The 20,835-nt window shown below is 39.0% G+C and overlaps 1 protein-coding gene across 10 annotated transcripts in view; it reads left to right on the forward strand.

The window, feature by feature from the left end:
• The first annotated feature begins 4,457 nt into the window (after positions 1 to 4,457).
• The window catches only part of mef2aa (myocyte enhancer factor 2aa), a 68,463-nt gene continuing 52,085 nt past the window's right edge, over positions 4,458 to 20,835 (forward strand). For 4 of the 10 annotated variants that reach the window (XM_086298580.1, XM_086298583.1, XM_086298584.1 and 1 more), the window contains exon 1: positions 9,303 to 9,474. The gene's annotated coding sequence lies outside the window, so the exon portion shown is untranslated. Of the gene's footprint in view, positions 4,709 to 9,301; positions 9,475 to 11,834; positions 11,991 to 20,835 lie in introns of those variants that run through there. The other 6 variants (XM_086298577.1, XM_086298582.1, XM_086298585.1 and 3 more) reach the window with 4 other exon arrangements.

The following is a 20,835-nucleotide window of genomic DNA, read 5'->3' on the forward strand; positions in this document are numbered from 1 at the left end:
AAAGAGAGACTCAGGGTAAAGATTAAAAAAACAGACACACACAGGACTTTCTAACAACCAAAAAAAACTAGCAGAAAAACTAATCAAAGTGCAGACGTAAAACCATCTGAAACAAGTCAGATGCTTTGATCTCTTTTCTAAATATTGGATTTAGACCTGAGCTTCAGAGCCATGCGTGGTCTTTTCTTCTGCCTTTTTAAACTAAAACTATTTGTTGTTTGCGCTTTTTCCTTTTGCTCACCTTAACTGAACAAACTGGGCAATGGCAAGTTAAGGCCTATATGTTACTCAACAAGTTTTATCATATCGGCTTACTTTCGCCTCTCCCTTTATATAAACGCCCTTCCTCCTCTGCTATTATTCCTATTATGAACATGATGCTACAGTAAAATCCAGATGAGAGATTTTTTGTGTCAGGGTTCGATAGACTTTTGCTGCAAGAGATCAAACAGGAAACTGCACAAAATATCACATGGCACTCACAACTAATGCAAATATAGCTTTGAGGACTAACTCTCGCCTCACCGACGCAGAATGGCCCTTCCTGCGTGATGTTTTAAACTGAAGCACTATTGCGCAATACATTGTTACTGTCGGGAGTGTTTTTCTCTTGATGTTAAGCTTCAAGTCAAAATCAACTGATCGTACTGTGAGAAGATTCTGGGCGTAATAGCCTGCTACTCTGCTACCACTGTGATTAATTACCTCAAATTCAGCCTCAGAATGGAAGGAGTCAGTGTGCGTGATCGGTGGAAAGTGGGGCATCAGCAGTCAGCTGTATTTGGATTATAAGTCAACATGGTTTGTGCTACCTGCTGAATCAGCCGTTTCTGCGTGAGGACAGTGAATGATCTTAATCCTGTATGTCTAGGTAACCTTCTCTGCATGAGGACGAATGCAAGAGTAGCACAGTTTATGGTCTTGCAGTAAGGCTGCCATACTGCATGAACAGCAAAGAAAGTCGTGTTTTAGTGCTGCAACTTTGTACCATTTTCTGTGAGTATACAATCTGCAGTTTCAGGGGGCACAGGGAGTTTCTTTTACTTCTTGATAGTTGTTCTGAAGTAAGCTTTTCTCGGGACGGTGACAGCTTGCAGCACTGGTGTGTGAGGAGGAGAAGACAAAGCACTCTGTTCTCTGAGGCTGTGTGTGATTAATGACAGAGGTGTGTGTTGCAGTGGGCACCCTCGGAGCAGCTACAGATCAGTCTTCCTGTAAGACAAATCTGACACTTACCAACCCACCGCCCCACCTGCTACCCCCTCGTACCATCAAACCCTCAGCTTCTTGCAGCCAAGTGCACCCAGTGCGACATTGCACTCATAAATCATCCTAAACAAAGCATGTTTAATCTGTGACGCGCAGGCCTGACACGCAAATTTATTACCTGTTGTAGGAAAACTGCACATGTCCCAGTGAGTCAAGCCTCTATTTACCTTTGAGAAACCAGTAAAATACTGGAAAGACAAAGTCCGCAACAAAGGAAGATGATGATGGCAATGTCTTTCGGGCTGAATTCGGGAGACAAAGCCTCGCTTTGCTCAACCATCGAGCTGCCTTTTCATGGTGGATGACATGCTTGCACGACTTTCTCGACTGCACATGCCAAAAAGATTTAGGGATTTTTCTCAAGCACATTTGTAAAACATGAATACCAAATTATCTCTTGTGGATTAGAGTTGGATAGCTGCTGTATGCCTGGTGTGAGTCATAATGCTTAGTGAGAACTGGGCACCTACTACCTTCAAATGCATGTTAGGGTAGCTTTTTAGCTTTTTAGGAACTCTGCAGTAATAGAGCATTGTGAAGGAAAATGTAATTGTGCTTAAAGAAAGCAGTTTAGCAGCAACATATGTAAACAAACCAGTAAACACAAGTTAGTAATGGCATTTCAAATTATATGCTAAATTAGAGTCTGCTGTTAAACAGCATTTGGATCAGAATGGAGGACACTGTCTTCTTTAAATCCTGCCTACAGGTACTGTACACTGAGAGTAGATTTAGATATCTTTTGGCTTTCCTGCTATACAGTCTGACAAATTCAATTACAGTAGCATTAGCTTGATGTGCAATCGTAACTAAAATGCCAAGGAGAACTGGCTGAAAGGCAGGAATTAAAGTGGTTTCTCCCACACATTCCCTTCCGCAGACTCCCCTGATCCGTCTTGTTCTCAACATGTCTTTTCACTGGAAATGGTGGGAATGAGAAGTGATGGCACCTGCTCACTGGCTTTGGCAATGTCAGAAACTCACACGTACACAGACACGCTCGCACACGTTTTTGCTTATGATGCAATCATCGAGTCAGAAAATCTGTGAAATTAGCCAACAGTGAACTGCCCGAGTACAAAATCATCATTTGCACTCATAGAAAATTAAAGATTTATTAAAAAAACAAACCCTGAAAGTACTTCGAATGTTTTCTTCTACTAATAAGTGAGATCCTTAGGTGGATGTTAAGAAAAAACCCCACAATATGTTTGTGAAATCACTCAGTAGTACGTGGCACTGTTAATCATTTGAGTCATTCCAGGTGATTAATTAAATTGATATTGGAGACAAAATGAATAATGGCAAGAGCAGATTAATTCCTGACCTTGTTCAATTTTTAATGAGCTCAGTACAATTGAGACTAAATTTCAGAAATGGAACTATAGACTTGTGTGAATATTGCAGATAATTAAAGAACTTGCATTATTATCCAAATCTCTGCACATCTGCTGGAAAAAGGGGGCCTATCAAGCAAACAAGACAGAATGGATGTTTGAGCTACTCCCCCTTGCAGCTGATAAGCATTCAGTAGTGCGATAAACAGAGACGAATACATTAAGAAACCCAAGAGACTGATAATCTCAAGAGGGATCATCAGCTCATCATAAGGACCTTTGTATGCTGTCGTTCTCTGCCTCAGGAACTGCTCAACAAAACTACTGCAGAGTGTCAAAGTTGTACAGAAGTGAGACATAACAAGCGAGAAACATCACAGAACTCTTGCAAAGTTATACCTGTCATTATTTCTATAGAGCAAATAAACCGAAACCGCAGCGTCTTGCTTTGCGCAGAAAACATTTGATTGCTAGCTGACCATTAAGCCTAAGTGGGCACCTTTCTCCAGACCCACATTCACTGGAGTGCACGTATATCGTGTTAGCTACTCCGCTCTCCTCAGCAAACTTGTATCCTAAGGAATTTAGTTTCAAGTGTCACCTCTTCACATTAACAGTTGTCTGCTATTTGGAGCTTGAATGCCTTGGTTACTTTTAATTACAGTGGGTAATGAGAGAAGACTTTCAAACTGTGAGACACGGAGTATTTTTAGATCTCGATCTTGATTATCTAACACATTGCTGCGGTCGACTCAGATATGACTTTGTTGGAAGACTTTCTGTACCATTAATATGATTAAAATCAGTCTGGAGGAAAAGCTGTAGCACTTTGAAAAAAATATAATTTCAATCAATCGACACTTTTCTATGATGCTGTTAAATCTCTTCCGAGACTGAAAGTATTTTCATCTTATGCAACTCTGTTACTTTCACATTTAATAAATAAACTTATTTGGTGGTTATTTAAGAAGGTATACTACTGTTTTTCTAATGGTTGACTTATATATCAGAGTCATTATAAGTGTAGTTATTCAGTTATATCAGTGATATTCAGCATGACAGTTTTTAGCAGTGCATGTCCCATGACTAAGGTGTAATGCGCAGCGAGGAGAGAACCGGTGATTGGTGAGGAGTGTTGAGGGGTTTTAGAACTGTTGTTTTAATGAGCCTCAGATAATGAAATGTTATTTTAGATCCTTGTAGTCTGACTGCTGTCTTAGGAAATTGTGTGACTTTGAGTTCTGTTTGTGTTTTTCTCATTTACAACACAAGCATCTATTTCTTTCCTCGCGATCATAAGATAGATCAGACTTGACTTGTACGGCTTAATAAAGCTAGCTGCATGCATTTTTTAATTGGAGAGTGTCTGGGTCTATTTGTGGTCTGGCGCAATGTAAGTTGGAAATGCCAGCTGTCGGCATCAAAACCCTGCTGGAACAAACCATTATTTGGCATGTCCGTTCAGCTGGTTGAAATGCATCACTTGCTGTGTCATATGTGTAAAAAAAAAAAGCTGCTTAATTGATAAAGGCAAACAAACGTTTGATATATGAGAAAAATATTGTGACTTGTGACTTGTTTCACTCAAAAAAAACAAACTCTCTCATGAACTACATTAGCATTCACTCTTTAAAAAACTGTTTGTGTTAGAAAAAAATAGTTTTTTATTCTTATGATCCTTTTCACAGAGTAGGGGGTTTAAAAAAAAGTCCTCAACACCTTCATCTGTGAAGCTATGACTGACAGCTGTGGCTGGTCTAGAGAGCCGTGAGCCAAGCCCCATCACATAATGCATGCCCGACATGTCTATGTCCATCTGAGGTCCTACCCTTCAAACCACTGCCCCTTGCTCTGTGCCGGCAGAGAGACCAAGGGACAAGAGAAAGAACAGGGTGTGAAGACGGGCCTCGTAGGGCTCTGAGGGAAGCATCCAAAGCCAGCTGGTCTGGCTTTGAGGTAAATCAGTGGGTAGAGTGACACAAAGCAGCAGAAAGAAGACTTGTGGGCAGAACGGAAAGAAGAAAAAAGGAAAGTCAATGCTTGCAGAAGGAAAGGTGGAGATTGGAACAGCAGGTTCTGTGAAGGCGCATGTAGAACAACAGGTAAGACACAGGTGTCACAAAGGGCTTGAAGTCCTCACTCAGGATGTGAAGCGAAATGTGATGCTAATGTCATTTTAAGTTTTATCTCCCATCCAGGATAATATGGGTTGCACATAGCTTTTCATATATTAGTCTACTGCTTTTTATTGGATTAAACTGACACAGGTAATGCAGATCACTACAATGATGTTCTTCTGTATTCTTAATAGCAGAAGATTTTGTTGTTGTTTGTTCTTTTTTGCTAGCCTCAGTTTGAGATGATGGTAACACACGTTAACGCAAAAGTGCTGCTAAGGTGATATCTTAGAACTTAGATATATAAGAACTAGGGGTGCAATGATACTTGTATCAATATTGAACCGTTCGATACAGTGCTTTTGGTTCGGTACGCATATGTATCGAACAATACAACATTTTTTATTTGTTTTATCAACTTTTCTTCTGACGATGCTGTCTGTGTTGAGCGCTCAGTGGATCTGCGCCTACTCCGCCTAGGCTGCACTGTCGAGTGCAGATCCACTGAGCGCAGCACAAGCTAGCAAGACAGAAGCTAAGCTCGTCGCAACATGGCAACTGCCTCAACGCTACCCGAAACTGAACCTCCCCCACCCTCATTCAGATCTGGCATTTGGAACTATCTTGGTTTTCATGTGAAGCATGACCCTGGTGCATCATGGACAAAAGTAAAACAGTATATCGGATGTGTCACGCAATGCTCAAGCTGTGGGAACTAGTGCGTTAGCGCAGTTAGCTTGTTAACCTGTTGACGCTGTCCAGCCCCAAGCACGGGGTGATCCGTGGCAACTTGTTAACGGAGATTTGCCGCATTATGGCGTTAATGTCATTTTAACGAGATTAACGCTGACAACGCTAGTGGGAACACAACGAATATGACAGCACATTTACACCGACATCATCCTAGTGCAAAGTGGAAGTAGACAAAAACAACAAGCACACATGCTACAAACTTTACCCGAGTCATTTAGACAGCAGTTAGCACATGAGTCTCCTTATGGGGACCTGATATGTTTAATATGCTGCTGAGAATATACCCCAGAAGAAGCGTATAGTATAGCTTTTATTTTGGAAAGAGTCATTTCTCTGTAATAAACTCTCTTTTCCCAAGATGAGTGATTTCTCGATCAGATCGATTAATTTTTTTTATTTTGTTGTTTCAGCAACATTAAATTTAAAAACTGTACTTTTGAGTTAAAATATATATTTATAATTTTAATAAATGATAATTTAAAAAGGCATGAACATTTTGTTTGTATCGAAAAAATATCGAACCGTGACACCAAAGTATCAAACCGAACCATGAATTTTGTGTATCGTTGCACCCCTAATAAGAACCAGCTGGAACTCATAAAGGATCACGACAAAGCTGAAACAATGCTGATTTTTGTTTTGGTTATGAGATGTAATATTGTTGTACTAACAATGTAGTAGTACTAATCTTCTAATAACAGAATACCACACATGAGTCGCTAACAGATTCAGTCACTTTGAAAACATACATCATATATTATGTAATATATTATACCACTTTTATATGCTACAATATATCAAAGAGGGTTGAACTTTTACCACACAGACAACATAATAATACTTATTAAAGTACACAAAGTATATGTTCTTCTCTGTCTGGATAAAGAAAAGAAAAATCTTTTCAAAGATAGATCTCGCACCAGCATTGTTATAATATAAGCACTGCTGGGTGCAAAATATTCATTTTTTGCTATTGACTACAATTTTCAGCCATCCAGAAATTACAGGAAAGGCTTCAATGACTTCATCAAAGTGTAACAACTGCATGAATTGCTCATTAGACTAAAAGTACTTCAATATTTAACAATCAAAACAGAACAAAACAAAACTTGCTAACCCTGTCATGTGGTGCTTATAAATACATAGTAAATTTGGGAAACACACAAAAAATAATAATTAAATGGCCTCCCACGAAAGAACAACCAGAAATGTACGTTACCTGGCAATATGATGTTATGATTTAAAATGCTAGCATGATTTTCAGAATCAAATGGTAGGGCAGTGTAAATCAACAGCTGTAGATAGAATGGAAACATTATTACTCCCTTTTTGTTTAAGGACTTATTCTAAAATTTAATTTCATCACTTTGGCTTTTTTTTTTTTTTTGGTTTTTTGGCACGGAGGGAGAAGTCTTGAGAAAAGTCTTGAGAAAGACAGGGTTTCTTTAGTGCTGATCCAATTCAGTTTAATAAGGTGGTGGGGGGTGGGGGATGTTGGAGCATATTCCAGGATACAGTGTGGACAGGTCACAAGTCCATGATAGAATGAAACTAACTGATTTGCCATTTAATCTGTTAGTTTGCTGTTTCTTGGCCTAATTATTCCAAGGCTGTGACATTTTGTGTTTTAATAGTTTTTTTTAAAGGTATGTTGACTTCTTGCTTTAGACTTATGAGGAGTCAGGAGGTCCCAGGAACACTAAACACAGCCTTTCTTTTTACAGCTCAAACTAACTGGTGACTTAGATAACACAATGCACCACAGACGAAACAAACACTAATCAACTTTGTACAAAACCCTCTCCGTCATTCCTGAATAAGTATAAAATGTTTCATCATAGCACCATCAAACCATACAGTGTGTTTGCAGAGATACAAAATTGCTGCTCTGACTACCATTTCTAAAGTATTTAGAGGAAGTGAAAACATTCAGACACTGAAAGTTTGGTTACTCCTTGTGATCTAAAATTGATTTTATCAGCTGTATATTAATAAAAATGTGCTACCCAAAAAGCTATTGTATATGAAAGAGTGATTCTATTCCTTCACAAATAGATAATGTAGTTTAATGTGTAAAACTTTTGTGAGACTTCTGGGTTTCACTCTTAGAAAGACTGAGGATTCAGGAAGTGGATCCTTTAATAAAGCAGCAAAACCACAAAAGGATATCAAGGACATTCTTTCATTTATGTTTTTAATCTTGGAGGGGAAAAGGGTTATTATGCTAACAAATGTAATTATTTTAAAATGAATAATTAACTTGTGTGAGGCGTAACCTGGCGTACCTTGTTAAGACAGAGTTTATGTTAACCTGCTGTTCAAATCAAATCAAATCAAATCAAATCAAATCACTTTTTATTGTCACATCACATGTGCAGGCACACTGGCACAGCACATGCGAGTGAAATTCTTGTGTGCGAGCCCCACAAGCAACAGAGATGTGCAAACACAACAACACAAACGAGCAAAATACAAGAATGGCCAACCTGAAACTAATAAATATATGTACAATATATAATAGTGTATGCATTTCTGGATGTGTATACTAAATATTTTCCTACGTGTGTGTGTGTGTGTGTGTGTGTGTGTGTGTGTGTGTGTGTGTGTGTGTGTATACACATTTTTACAAATTAAATAGTAAAAAAATAAAATAAAATAATAATAATAATAATAAAATATATAAAATAAAATATACAGAGTTGAATATGTGCAAAACAAGTGGCATTTATATACAGTATGTAGTGCATAATGTTGAAGTTCCAGTAGTGAAGCTGAGGTGTCTATGACGTGTTCAGCAGTCTGATGGCCTGGTGGAAGAAGCTGTCTCTCAGTCTGCTGGTACGGGACCGGATGCTGCAGAACCTCCTTCCTGATGGAAGCAGTCTGAACAGTTTATGGCTGGGGTGACTGGAGTCCTTGATGATCCTCCCCGCTTTCCTCAGGCAGCGCTTCCTGTAGATGTCTTGGAGGGAGGGAAGCTCACCTCCAATGTTGGGTAGTAAGACATCAAGAAATAAATCTTATGCGATAAATCTATAAAGTAAATTGTAGCTAGAATAGTTTCTTGGTAAATACAGTCCAAGTTCGTATTTAAAATAGAAGAAAAGGGTCCTTCTATTCAGGCTCCATTTCAAACCAGAAAGCCCTGTTAGCTTCAAACAGCTTTAAACTGCCACATTTAATCGTAATAGCCACTCATTTGTAAATTTGCTCCAGAATCAAGTCTATCAAATCTATAATAAACGCATAATTGCAAGAGAAAATGACACCTGCCTCCAAACGCCAGTATAAACAGCGGGGCGGGCCACTCGCCACTACAGCCCCTGCTAGCCACACCTCCTGTGACGATGACCCCCGCAAATACACGTGACATGCCCGTATGGGAGTCACGAAGGTCCCGCCTTCCCGCTCCGATTAGCTGCTCACGGGGCGCTGCGAGTTTTCATCGGCCGACGGAACTGCCCTTCAAACCGAATTCCATCGCTGTTGTCTTAGAGATATGACGTCAAATGTAGTTTGTAATGAGGCCGAGGCCAGTGAGTTCGGAAAAGTAGCTTTTTAAATAAAAATGCGCCTTAAAGGAAGAGGAATTGAGGACATGCTTCTATAATTGTTTTCTTTGATTTTGTACAATTTTTTGAGGGGGTAGTTCCATGTCTGAAAATGAGCACAAAATGGATTAATGTTCACCTCACATGAATGTTGAAGTTTAAAAACAAAACACTGTTTAGACAGCTTGTTCTCTACATGTTTTGACGCTGTGTGTGAGAGAGATAGTGGAGAGAGAGAGAGGGAGAGAGAAAGGAGGGAGTGGGGGGCAGAGGCAGTTCGTCAGATGAGGGGAGGAGTCTCACTGACAAGAGGGAGACTGGCTTTTCTGAGTTTGTCAGCTCCCCCTAAAATAGCAGTCAGCGTGTAAATGTGAACTGAAATTACGTTTATCCACTGGAGTCACCGATATAGAGTGTCTATATACAGCGACTGACTTGGGAGTAAAGGTGAGTAACGGAAATAGAAACAATGTTGCGGAGTGTGGCAGCGATACTGTAGCTACAGTGAGAGTGAGTGTAGAAAAGCGCAAGAGGGAGACGTAGAGTGTGGATTTGGGAGACATTAGGAGACATCTATCTATCGTGTCCTAATAACATGTAGCTTTTGCGAGAAGACAGCGTAAAAAGTGGCGTCATTTAATATAAGTCACACTTGGTAATTAGTCGCTTTCCGTGTCGTAAAATACCCAAGTGTCGTATTTTGGGAGGGTGTAGCTAGACGCGCGCGCTGTTGATATCTGTCAATTGTTAAAAACTTTTATAGGACTCATCTCTAAGCCGGTAATAAGTTGTACTAGAAGCTCGACTACATGGTCGGTTTGTCAATTGTGAGTCTTAAAACTCACACAGATTCTGACTTGTTGTCCAGAGTGTGAAATGATTAGCCATACTTTGTAAAACGGGCGAGTCTCCTGGGGGAAAATAGTAATCAGTGTGTATATAATAACACTGTTGAGCCATCACACTGACAACATCAGGCCAGCTCACACGGTGACAGTGGTAATAAAAAAGTTGTCTGGCGTGAGTTTACTGCAGATTGTATGTTTTCCTTAAACACCTAACCTCCTTTAATAAAAAAAAAAAAAGTAAAATAAAATACATTTTATGTATGCAGGTATTTTTTAATTTGTAGATGTACAGCATTATAACGTGAATAAACAAACTTTTTCTTTCATTAGAGCAATTTGCATGATAAAAGTCAAAGCTGAGGTAGTTGCCTATATTGTATATGTATACATATATGTACTATATATTTTCATAGTTAGTTGAAATAGATGAAGGGATATGCGACTGGTTAAAACTGAAATATGCTCAGCCAAAGCGTGCCCAATCAAGTGAATTGATGTGAGATATTTTAGATGATCTTTGACCTTAAAGATTTCTCCCTGGTTAATAAGTTCACTTGAAGGTGACACATTTTATGCATTTAAGTGACAGGCATAGTGACAGGGGCATCGCACCTTTAAGTTAAGCTGCATAAGGATCTTTGGCCAGCGGAGATTGTGCGAGAGAACCTTTGCTGCCTGGTGTTTCTTTGAATCTCTGGCACTCTGGTGACCTTAACCCCTGGCCAGAGTGGGAAATGGCCAACGGTAACCTGACCTTCTCAAATGTTTCTAGTGTATGCTACACCCTGCATAGCTCATTAATATTGCACAGAAGGAGTAGTTTTTATTCAGTTGAAACTGAAAATAAGACTTGAAATTGTCCTGATTTTATAAGCTCATTCATGAGTGGATCTACTGTGTGGAAAATATTTGGTTGTGCTTCACATTTGAACGTATAAACTGCCTTTTGTGTGGATAAAACCCAGCAAAATCAAACTTATGTTTTGCCGTGTTGAAAAAAAAACCCCTCTGTATGTTGCATGCATATATAAAACGTGACTTTGTCTTTACCACAGTTGTAACTATTTTACTGCTTACAGTATATTACCCCCTTATCAGGTTGAACTAATGACAAATTTCATTGTTTTTCTAGGGGCACGAGTTGTTACAGCAGCATTAAAGGGTACTTGCATTTTCTCACTGTCCTTTTTGTGCTACCGCTACTCTGAAAGCATGCACGTTACCGTACCAGCTGGTTGCCAGTGATTTCTAAAGCAAAGCATTAAAGCACCCTCCAATCTGCAGTCATTAGCTTCTGTGCTGCCCCAGGCCTCGCCAGTAATGGGCCTTGTTGCTCATGATCTACATCACGTGACCTCCTGTGTCTAATGTGTGGATGAGGGATTTTTTCATCGTGCTGAAATGAATATCATTTTAACAATTTATGTCATGTATTAGTCAAAGGAATGAGTATGAAGGCACAGATAGGGCTGCCGTAAATGTCTTTCTCACGTGCGCTGTGAACTGTTGCACTAACCTCAGAGACCTCAAATGTTCTATAGCGTCCATTAGACAAGCACACAGAAAGCTTTGATAATATGAGAGTTTTGTCCTGTATTTATTTAATCGTTATGGCTGGTATTGCACAATGACTACCAGTGTTTAGTAACTGTTTTAGCCTTGTTATATGGGATGTTTGTGTGCCCCTGCATGCCTGTGTAAATGTGCGTAAGCGCTTGTTTGCGTCTCAGCACAAGTTCTCAGTGGAAAGGGAGAAATGAGAGGTGGTGACGGTGCGAGGAATGGGCAGCTGCAGCATCTTTTACTGCACTCCTCATCCCACTTCAATCTCAGTGTATCAGCTTCTCCTTCCAGGAGAAATGTGGAGTGTGTGGGCGAGTCGGATCTGCAATTAACGCCGGTTGTCAGAAGGAGAATGCTGGCGTTTACACGATGCCTCTGAATCACTGAGTGAAAGTCTTTTCTCCTTCACTCTCCTCCTCCCAGGACATTTTTTTTTCAAGGAGGACAAAACAGCAGAGAGCTGAAAGCCAAGGATGCATTGAATAAAAAATAAGAGATAGAAGCTGAACATTCTTGGCCCGTTAAAGAGGATAGTGTTTCTCTGGTTGTTTGGTAAGCCAAGCTGTTCTTTTATGCTGCAGATTTCTTAAGAAAATTAAGGCCCTTATGGCTATTATAGTATTATACAGTGTAGTTTGATTGCTATATTTATTTGAAATTTCTTGCATGGTTATTTATCTGTGTTTTGAATCCCTAGTTTTATTTTGTGAATCCTTGAAGTTGTGTCTATACCAGGCTAGTTATTAACTTTAAACTCATTATACTGTGTTCTCTAGCACCCCCAACACCGCTCCAGCTGTGTGAGTTGGTTTGGTCCGTTAAACTTGCTACAAGATACTGAGTCTGTTCACTGACGGCAATTAGCTTGAGGCGACACTTTTTTTTAACGCACAGTTGTCTTTTCTCTGTTTTTCTTCTTTGCACGGCTATCGTTCTTTTAAATTTGTGGTATGCTTTTTTTTCTTTGCAAGAACTTGAATTAATATCTATGTTTAAAAGAGTCAGATGCATAACAATAATCAGTCTTCCTAACTAAAACATCTTAGCGTGATTCATTGTTTGTTGGAACTCCTTACTGGAGCTGTATCATCAGCATGGAGATTCCAGCGTTCCTCTGTGAGACCTGGAGGTTGGATGCAGAATCTTGAGCCTGGGAGATAATGTTTTAGGCTACAGCTAACTGTAGACTGCTCCCAATGGACTATTAATTGTTATTATAAATATATACATATAATTACTCATGTTTAGTTACATGTTTTCTTTTAATTTTGTTAATGCTAATCAGATCAGATGTCTGATAAATTCTGGACTGTGGGAGTCACTATGGGTCTTTGGTTAGTGCCGGTGCCTTACTTTAAAGACAGAACATTCATGTGTTGTGACCGTGAACCACTGATATGGGCATGAACTAGCACTGGGTGACTGACAACAGCAACTTGCGTGAAGTATCTGACTGATTAAAATACACAAAATAAACCGAAATTTAATTAAGACATCACAAAGCCCACTGGCAAAACTTGTGCTAAGGCGCTGATAAACAATATAAAATTATTTAGAAAAATTATTTAAAAAAAAATCATAGCTCTTTGATTGAATGCTTACATTTAATTGACAGTTATAAACTATGCTCATCATCTCTAGTATTTTTTAAAGCTCTATAACAGCTCAGAGGGTGAAGGCATTACTCACTGAGGTACTGTTTGTATAGCAAGACAGCTAGCAGTGACCTTTCAACTGTCCTGCCCTTGACTGAGACCTCTGGTGGTAAGCCACCCTTTTGGCTCACTCAGCACATGTGCTGCTGAGCAGGGCAGAGCAGCTTAAGGCCGCACCGTCTTTTCCTGTCTCTCCTGCTCTTTCAAACAAGGCCTGGCTGGAGGTCTCTTCACCTCTGCAACCTGGACCACACAGGAGACTCAGCAGGAAGATCCTCACACAGAGCCACACTGTAATGCTGTCAGCCTGCTTTTGCCACTGTACCCTGTCAGTTTATTTGTATCCATAATGCAAGCAGACTATAATGGTGAAGAATCAAGTCTTAATGTTTTTTTTTTAAATTATGCTATTGCTTTTTTTTAAACTCAGAATTTCTTGGTTTCTTGGGTTGTGGCTACTGTGTTAAGCATAAACTGGCCTTCCACAGTTGGTGTGGTTTGGGAGGGTAGACTGTGGAAGCATGTGCTAGAGCAAAGGTGATGACTTTAACAAGTCAAATCATTTAACACCTTTAAGATGCCTCCTCGCCTCTTTGACTTTCTGGACTGCACGAAAAACCACAGAATCACACTGTGCTTCATTTCTGAAGTGAGTGAGCCAAACTCAAAAGACGTAGAGCGAAAACATGCGCGTCCCGTGCTTTCAGTCAGTATTTTTCACCTTGTTTTCATCTTGTTGTCCTGCATGGAGACCTAATATTAGTCAATGATGTAGCTAAACAATATCACGTACAAAACTAAGCTGAAGTTAAGAAAGACATGTCTTTGCTGAGTTGCATTTTAGCCGCATCTTAATGAGACTTTTTGAAAAACACATAAATCAAAGGAATATATTATAATATAATTTACTAGATCAAAAGATCTCCCATGATTGCTAATATACCCCACTGTATTGAATTACTCATGCTCTACTGTAGATCTTAAAAAGCCTCTCCCGCTGGAGATTTAACTTCTCTGTCTTTGTATAGAGGCGATGAAGTAGAAGCCTCATCAACAGACAAACAATTGAACTGTGTGCAAAGTAAAACTCTCTTCAAAGTCTGCTGTTGTCTAAGTGATGGAGGTGTTTACTGTGCTGTTAGAGAGGGCTAATATAGGCTCTTTGATTCATCAGTTACAGCCACTTAATCTAGCCGTCCATTAGGTTACCAAAAGTAAAAGTCGAATGCATTAAAAAGTGTTTATCAATGGCTGGTGTATTCATTACAGCTGTGAGACTTAGGTGTCACAGCTCATACACAAAGCCCATTGACTAAAAGTTCAGTAGCTTCTGGGAAGGAACAGTTGGATCTCCTGCAGCTGGACCGGCCCTGTGGCCAATTCATCTGCAGGAAGAAGGCCTTGTCTGTAATATCCTTGTTTTTCTGTCTGTCTGAGAAGCTTTGTGAACTAGAACAGCTGGGGGGATGTGATTCCTCCTATTATTCTCCAGCACACATCAGCCATATGAACAGGGAAAGGAAGTGACCCCAGCCCCCTCTGCTCTGTGGAAGCTGCTCCGGTTCACCGCAGGGCTCTGACTTACAGTTTAAAGTTGTCTTCCTCTCTACTGTTTGAGCACAGCTATAGCACCATGAACATTGCAGTGAGTTATGCATTTGAGTTTCCAAACCATTGTGCACTGAGTATGTTTTTCTGTAGATTCAGGATGATGAGATTGTCTTTTTTATGTTGCCCACTTAAGTTAAAGTGCAAGTCTGGCCGAGTTCAATAGTTACATATCATTTTACTTCTGAAATCATCCAGAAAATTAAATATTACTTTTTCTTTCTTGTACATAGTCAGGCCATGTTTTCTTCTTTTCTTTCTTTTTTTGCATTTTAATTCAGTCAAAACTTGTCCCTTTAAATCCAGGGCATTCAGAAATGATTGTCTTTGCATCTCCAGTCTCCAAATCCCAGCTCTTCATAGTGTGACTGTGATTGCAAGTGAGGTGTTGAGTCTGCCCGCTGTTTGTGCGTCTGCCCGTCTGTCCTCTTCCTTTCTCCCAGTCCACTTTCCATCTGTGTGCTGTGGGCTGCCGATCTAGGTGAAAATAGTGTAGTGTTTCCACTGGCTGTTGCCATCCTGGATTCATGTCAGACTGGGTTGTTCTTTACTTTGTTTCAATCCTCCTCTGAACCTCTGTCACTGGTCCAGCTTACAGAGGTGTTCACAGCGGGTATTGCGATTAGGGAGGTCGGGATTCATCATGAGCCGCTGGCCCTGGGATAGAGGGCCTGAGGCAATTAGCTATTTGAAGCTGGGACACAGGGCCAGAGCCTCTCCAGGAATCTTTCTGTTTCCTGGAGAGACAAGTTGTGCGAAGGCCTTTGGGGTCTTTCTGTCTTCCCCTTCTCTGTCTCTCTCTGTGCATGTTTGCACACAGTGTTCATGTGACAGCTAACACATATCATCTGATCTGGGAGAAACTGTAGGCTATAGCTCGTGAAATACCCATTTCATTATTTGCTCAGTGAATGATAATCATTCATGTCAATACATATCAGACTAGAATGGGCAGATCTGCCTTGCACATTTTCAGGAAAAGCCTCATTAAAACTGATGTTTACTGTCATTCACAAAAGCAAAGTGATAACGTGAGTGATTATTAAAAATGAAAACTGTCACCCACTGTGACCTGAAGGAGCCTTAACAACATGAAGCACTATGACAAAATGATTTAGCAAAACCTACTTTTTTCTCTCACACTTCCATCATCTCTCAGCCATGTGGTACGGAGAGATGAGTGAGCAGTTTCATTATTTTAAATGTAATATAAATGAAATGAAATGCATGAATCACAGGTCTGCATGCGATCATTAAAAGACCAATTCTATAACATAAAATTCTAAGAAAAAAAAAATCAGTGCTACTTTAGCTAGCCTTTTCACTGTTGTTATGACTCATGGCCATCCTCACTGCTCAGATTGCATAAACCTTTTATGTAATGGAACACTGTGGGAAAGAGGCATCGCGTGGAAGATAAAAATGGGAAGAGAAAATCAAATATTTATTCTGAGCTTTTTAATTTTTTTTCCCATTAAAAGCAGACATTCTCCGAAGACACCCAGTCACCATACCCCTAAACAATATGGACCCCATGTATGTGTTCCAAAACATGCTTTTTATTTAGTAAAATCTTCATGTGGATTTCCAAATGCTGGTGGAGAATTGGATATCTAGAAGTTCTGTGTCTAATCTCGGTTCCCAGTGTTTAAAAAAGACATGTTGGGATTGGGTAAATGCGCTGCTGCTGAGACGCATTATGCATAACGTCCCTAATATCCTTACACTGTGGATTCCCCCTGGAGGAAGATCTTGGTTCATCTTTGCTGTTTACCATTTCTGAGTTGCGGTCTGTGCAACATCAAAAGGCTGCCATGACACTTAACACAGCTCACAGGCTTACTGGTAGGTTTGGGGGGGGACTATTGCTCCCTATGGGTTTGGCATTATTATTGTTCCCTGGTGAGAAGTCCATCTTATGATAGACAACCGTGCAAATGGACACATGCCATCATACCAAATCAGACCACAGAGCCACACTGTAATTCTATGCAAATTTATAAACCTCTAGGAGCATGCATGCATTAATTTTTATTATTCCATGTGTGTTTGTGTGTAACACAGTGAACAGAGCAATAAGCAACAAAAATAATGAAATACTGAAAATAGGGAAATACTGAAAATACTTCATCAGTTAGAGCAAAGGGGTAACACAGGAAGTGTTTGTTTATATAATGTCCTCATTGCTAATGTGTCATGTTAAGACGATATCTTTTGAAGCTCATACAAAGTCACAGGGAGTATGGTGATGGAGGGATTTTCCTCAGATACACAATCTGTATTAACAGAGTTAATATGAGCTGAGCAGTTAGAGGTTAATATGTCAAGTGTGTTTAGGATGACATAATTTTTCATGACTTTAACATAGCACGACTGGCTGATTATAAATAATTTATGCACATCAGGAGTTGAAAAGTTTCTTAAGCTGAATCATGGTGTGATACTATGGGAAATGCTGTTGCCTAAAGAAATTCCAAAATCTAGTTGAACACTTGGCCTCTGCAAATACAAATAAGAAAATATGTTATAAAAACTCATACTGTGACTCAGAGTCAATATCTGTACTACTGTTTAACATACTTTTAAACAGTAGTACAGTAGTACGGTTTTCTTCAGAAGCACTACTTGGCGCATAATGTGCCACTTCAACAGAGCAGTCTTGGTGGTTGGAGAACAGACTGCATGTAAAAAAGTGGGTGTAACCCATTCGTTTCTGGACTCCAATTTTTCTGCCTGTTGCCATCTGAAGTGATTATATGTAGATGAAAGAAGGGGGAAGAGCTAAGTTATCAGCCAATGCTAGCAAACTTGTTTTGCAAGCTACATCCATAGCCTTTATGATCACAGATAAATACCTGCTAATTAGTTCTCAGTAACAGACAAATAAAACACTAGAATTTCATAACAGAGTGGTAGGCAAGTATACCACATAGAAAAGGACCAATGAGATGTTGCTTACCAGAAAGCTACAGCTGCCAGTTGGTATGGACATTTCCCACATAATGCAATTTTTATCAGTAAGAAATATATATCACATTTTCAGGGTTTAAGGTTATAAAGAAACAGTTGTAAGGACTGTGATAAGGTTGGGCGATTGGACAAATTTATTGACTGACGACAGGCTGAGCCTTTCACCAATCGTTTTTAGAAGAGCGATTTATTTATTTACCCATGAGTAAGTTTGCTAATAATGTTGGTTGAATGTAGAAGAAATAGTCAACAGAAAAAATAATAGCGCTGCTTTAATGGCACCATCTTGCAGCTGCGAGCAAATGCAGCCTCTTCAGGTGCACCCAAATGCAGCGATTTCTTTACTCAGACTTATAATAGAAAGGAAGAAAGAAAGAAAGGCAGTAGCCTATGTTCAGAAAAAAATTTATTTAAATTTAAAAAAATGACAATGGTGGGGAGGGAGAAACAAAGAGAAACTGGCTTCGTTTTTTAACTATAACTGTATTTACAGACTGTTCCAGTGTTTATCTGTCCTACACACTCGACCAAACAACAAATACAAAATTAACCAAATAGTAAGTTAAAAATCAAAATGTCTCTTCCAGAGAGCATAAAAAATGTTTTGACATAAAGTTAAGTCTTTTGTGTGATTTGTGGCGTCTCAAATAAATAAATAAATGAATAATCCAAAAAGTAGCTATATTAATACTGAAACAAACAAGAAAAGAAAGTAAAATATTCCCTCCAAACAAAACTTATAAATTTTAAATGCGCAAGTCAGTCCGTCAGTCCTGCACCAAAGTAGCAGGTTAGCATGGAAACTTAAAATGTAAGCATAGACAGTGAGTCCTGGTATTTCCAGGTTGCTTGATTGAAAAAAGTGCCTTTGCACAGTAATTTTTCTTAATGATTTCTCAAGTTGGAGATTAAAAAACAAAAAGCAGAACAAGACAAGTTTATTCGACCACCTTTAAATCTAGAACACACAAATATCATGGAACTGTGTCAAAAATTTGTTTAAAATTCAAAAATACTGCATTAGATTAACTGAATTCACATTTTTAAACCAACATTTAAACTAGAGCTGGGCGATATGAGATTTTTTCATATCACGATATGTTTTTTCCATTTCAGGCGATAACGATATCTATCACGATATAAGCCAAATAACTATATTTGTAAGATTTAAATGTGCCGTTGCTCACAAGTAAAATGTGAAATAATCAGCAGCTTGTTTTTATTTAAATATTTATTTCCCATAATAAGTTCAACAGGGTAGATGTACTTAAGGAACATAAGACTTTTTCAGATAAATAAAGGCAAATATTGCAAACTACACAAAAGGCAGCCGCTAAAGCGTTTAAGTTTCAAAATAGAACAAACGAAACAGACTAAATTGTCAATTCCACTTAGAAACAAAATATTAATTCTAAAAATAAATCTTAGTTTGTTTTACAGAAGAACAGACAAAACTGACTAACTTTTGTCAATATCAAATAAACTGAGAACTAAAAGAAAATTCTCAATCTCTCCTTGTTGTATAGCTTAGCTTTTCAAACAGTTTTAACAGTTACTTTAGTCTGACAAAAGCCGAATGACGAATTAGCGCTTCCAGTCAGAGACTGAGGCTACGTCCACACGTACACGAGTATTTTTGAAAACTGAGATTTTCCGTTTTCGTTTTAAAATTAATCCCGTCCACACATAAAGGCAGAAATGAAGGAAAACGCTGCTATGAACATGCCAAAGCAGCAGGTGGCGCTAGATTCCTAACCGTGCCGAAATGCTGGCCAATCAGAAGTCTAGAAGCTTCGGTGGGAAAAAGTAAACAAAGCTGGGGCATAGAAGCAGAACCGAGTCGTATGTGTGGAGGGACAGTAACTGTGTGTATATGTAAGCATTTAAACACTGCAGAGAGTAGAATTAACAGTAACAGTATTGTAGAAATTCATTTCACCGAAACAATAACGCGGCGCACAGTGTGACGCATGCACCAGTTTATTGTATTTCCAGACTTGCTTTCGGCACAATTTACAGTGCACGCTACTCTGTTTTTTGTCAGACTTGAAATAGCCGAAATACCTTCACACTACGGAACTTCTATGGCTCTTCCGTTCGACAATCTCTCCGGCATTGGAACCATCATCTGTTTTCTCTTCGGTCACGCTCGGTTGATTTTTCTAGTCGGCACACTCATTTCCTCCATTACGCGTTGGCTCCATTACCCGCTGGCTGCTTCCCAAACAAACACACGTGCGGCTTGGCACTTGTGCTGTACGTAACAAGTCATGCGACGTGATGCTGCGGCTGTGATTGGTTCGGCTCTGCGCTACTTAATTTGGATTGGCTGACCTTTTTTTTTTTTTTTTTTTGAGGACAAGAGCGGCGAGGTCTATCGCGATAGCTTAATTTCTCTATCGAGTAAAAGTTATATCGCGATACATATCGTTATCGTTCTATCGCCCAGCTCTAATTTAAACCATCACACTGGACTTTTCTGAGAAGTCAAAAAATAAATCAAGCATAACATGCAACCACTAAAACTATTAAACTAATATTTCTGTTTAGAAATACAAGCAAATAATTGTAATTTGCAAATTAACCAAAAGATAATGATATACTTTACTATTTTTTTCCAGCTTTTTTGTAAAATTGTAACAATAGCAACAATAAATATATTTTAGCATAAAAATATAATTTTGATTAAAGAGCTTGCGTATACAGGTTAACCGTTAAAACATTAAAAAATGATTTTGGTAATTGCCAATTAATATAAGGTAGCTGTGGCATAAACCTAACATTGGGTCGTGGGCTAACGCAGCCTTTAATCTCAGTGTTTAAACACATTTTTCAAGTTGCTGAGAGCTTCAGGACGTCGGTAAGTTTTATTAAATAACCATCTGGAAAGCCGGGAACTAAAATGTTGAGCTCTGTAACTTAATAGTGATGGTAATATTTTAGAGGCAAATCCTTATGCTAACAGGACAATATAGCAACTTAACTGTATATCTATGTCATCAAGCACATCCATTTTTAATGAGATATAATTCATCATCCTGTCTGTGCATCGAAGAAGTTATCATGATTTTCTATGTTCATGAAAGTTTGACTCAAATATGCATCAAGGGATTTACCTTGAGGAGGAGAGTAGCTTTTCTACATGAAATGGATATAACTGTTAG

Source organism: Aulonocara sp. 'chitande type north' Nkhata Bay, linkage group LG7, assembly GCF_057382095.1.
Source record: "Aulonocara sp. 'chitande type north' Nkhata Bay isolate Kocher_YH1m ecotype deep benthic linkage group LG7, A_spYH_male_GT1.1, whole genome shotgun sequence".
Taxonomy (NCBI): domain Eukaryota; kingdom Metazoa; phylum Chordata; class Actinopteri; order Cichliformes; family Cichlidae; genus Aulonocara; species Aulonocara sp. 'chitande type north' Nkhata Bay.